At 39.3% G+C, this 3085-nt stretch overlaps 1 pseudogene; it reads right to left on the bottom strand.

Moving 5' to 3' along the window:
* LOC107745534 (pancreatic secretory granule membrane major glycoprotein GP2-like) overlaps positions 1-3085 on the bottom strand; it is a 10869-nt pseudogene that overhangs the window by 1071 nt on the left and 6713 nt on the right.

Below are 3085 nucleotides of genomic sequence, written 5' to 3' on the forward strand. Positions count from 1 at the left end.
GTTCTTTTGGCATTTCATTTATTGTATACCCTTTAAATTCGCTTATTGAAAGAACAACAACAGCAGCAGCAGTATGGTGTAACATTTATTTGAAACACATGTATTTGGTACTTGCTACCTTATATCTTTACTCTTTCCTTTCATTTTCTCTACGTCGCTTTTTGCATAACTCCGGATCGTCGACACCAAGCTTCGTTGCAATTTCATTCAAGGAATTAAATGCTTTCTCTGAATCTTTAAAGTCTCTCTGCGAGCGATCGTACAGGTGCGGATATATTTGTGGCAGCTCAGCTATTCGACACAGTGTATTTATGTTGCTAGTGACTTGGAGATGTTGTTCTCCTGCCTTACCTCCGTTGAATGAGAAACAAACGGGGAAAAAATTGCATGTCAAAGAAGGTGGAGTTCCAGAACACATCCACCGATTGCATAATCGCCACGGACCAATGGTAGCTCAAAGGTGTTTAGAAGCCAAAACGAACTCCCCCAGAAAGTTCGCTTTGGTCAGTTGTTTCGAACTGCTGAAATGAACTTCATTTCGGCCTGATTTCGTTCGAAATGACATCATATAAGTTCGTTCTTTGATTTCGTTTGAAGTATATCGAGGCCTTAAACCTTATCACTATGGGCTATGGTGATGATGATGATGATATTTCCCTACAAGTATTTAGATTATTGTTTGATCAACAGGAGGTTGTCAGTGACAGAATCTAAAACCTTTACATTTACAACCATATTGTAATCGTCACATCTCACCACTGAACAGTGATTGCTTGACAGAAGGCAAAGGTGAACAGCACAGTGCAGGTAAAGCTTAGTGGAGTTTGCAGTGAAGATAAACATCCTGAAGGAGAAACGGCTGGATGTCGAGACACCGTTCTGCAGCAGCTCCACTGTGTCGTCATTTGGATTGGGACACCTGAGAATGTCAATGATAATCAATAAATTAAATTCTTTCATGCAAGACATTCTATACCAAAGTCGCCCTGTGCTTTAGTACTGAAATACTGAAAAGCAAAGAATCCCTAACAAGGAAATGTTAAAATTTTTTATTCAATCTATGTGCAGATCAAAAGGTATTTTTTTTAAATATTGTTTTACAGTGACATAAGACTGATCTTTTTGGAATAGAAAAGAAGCATTTCTTTACTCTTGAACCATGAGATCCCAGCGGAGACTGTAATCAGGATCATTCACAGGTGTAGCCCAACATGTGTCTATCACCAGGGCAAATTGTCCACTGTCAACCCCCTCAACGCGAACTTCCACATGCATCTCCTGGTTGAGCTCTGCATCTACACTACCAGTGAAGGGCCGGGTAAACTCATCATCCTGATATGGAATCATCCGAACCCGATATCTGCCTTCACTAGCTGGAAGGCTCTTGTGCACAATGTTGTTAAAATGAAGGTTAGATCTGTGTTAGAATTACCCTGTTTTGTTATTTATGTTTCTGCTTAAAGAATTAGTTCACACGCATACACAAAATCTTAATTTACTGAAAATGTTGACATCTGCACTAGCTCTATGGTAGTACATCTGAAATGTGTATTGACTCTCACCTCTCCAATGGGTTGATTTCCACATTCATGGAAAGTGTTTGTGTTTGGGGGTAAGCACAGCTGAAAGAATGCTTCAGAACCTTCTCTCTGCTAATGAGAACTTCTGCCCTCGGTGTTCCCAGAATGAAGTTATCATAGATGTAGTGGGTGCCATTGGCCTGTTTACAAAAAAAAAAGTAAATTTTGTAATTCAGCCTAATTGAATTCAAGATATGAGAGTAATAGTAACTACATAGGTAACACTTTATTTTGATGGTCCATTTTGAACATTCTGTCGACTATAAGTAACGTTGCACATACATGTCAACTAACTCTCATCAGAGTATTAATAGACTGTCTGCTTAATATCTGTTAACTCTTTATTGTAATGGTCTCCCAACAGACTGACTATATAACTTATTCTAACCCTAACCCTACCAGTCTACTAACACTCTTCTAACACTCTAGTGAGAGTTAGTAGACATGTCAGTGCAACGTACTTATAGTCAACAGAATGTGTTAAAGGAACCATCAAAGTAAGGTGAAACCACAACATAACCCAAACAGTTGCATCAGTCAAGTAATTGTGAGTCACATATTAATGGTGGAGAATGCGGGCAGCAGTTTTTTTTTTTTTGTCATGAGCGACAGGTTTCTACACCTATACAGAGTGGGCTAGTAGATTTGTATAAGTGGTGCTCACAGCAGAGCCAAATAAGTCAAATGGGTGTAGCATAACCTAGTTGGTTTAGGGCAGGGGTCTCCAACCCTGATCCTGGAGAGCCCCCATCCTGCAGATTTCAGCTCCAATCTCAATCAAACAAACCTAAACTAAATAATCAAGGTGTTCAGGGCTTCTTAATAATTACAGGCAGGTGTGATGGAGCAGGGTTAGACCTGAAATCTGCAGGATGGTTGCTCTACAGGAGCAGGGTTGGAGATCCCTGGCTTAGGGTGTGGCTGCACCTTCAAGCGACACCCTTTATATCAAATGAGGGGAAGCTGGACATCAAGCTCCACACCAACTGGCTATTCAGCTGTTAGATCTGTGTGCCCTTAAACACTGATCCTTTCAATGTAATTGTGGTGCAAGGTATGAGGACATGGTATACACCAATATTTAGGAATTAAGAGAAGATCATTTTGGTATGAGATATGATACATGTAGGTCTACCATACAAATACACAATGATACAAAAGTGTTTCAAATTTGTTTTAATTAAAGCAACAATAAAAAAATCACGCAACTCAAAAAGGTGTAGCAGTCAAGTGTAGTTATGGTCTTGGTGACTTTTTTATCATTATGTTATAAAGGCAAGGGCGTAGGTTTGCTTTTGACATTGGTGGGGACATAAACCCAAGTACCCCCCACCGCCCACCAAACACCCAATCAGTTTCGCAGTTTTGATAGACTTTTGACCACAGTTTCATGTCACCTAAAGTCTTCATTTATAGTTTATGTTTGCCAACATATTCATAACTCCTAAACAGTTTTTTTTTGTTAGTATGTTTAACAGACGACAATTACATTTTTTTTTTTTTTT

The sequence above is a fragment of the Sinocyclocheilus rhinocerous genome, unplaced genomic scaffold (assembly GCF_001515625.1).
Source record: "Sinocyclocheilus rhinocerous isolate Xijiao unplaced genomic scaffold, SAMN03320098_v1.1 scaffold1159, whole genome shotgun sequence".
In the NCBI taxonomy this organism is placed as follows: Eukaryota; Metazoa; Chordata; class Actinopteri; order Cypriniformes; family Cyprinidae; genus Sinocyclocheilus; species Sinocyclocheilus rhinocerous.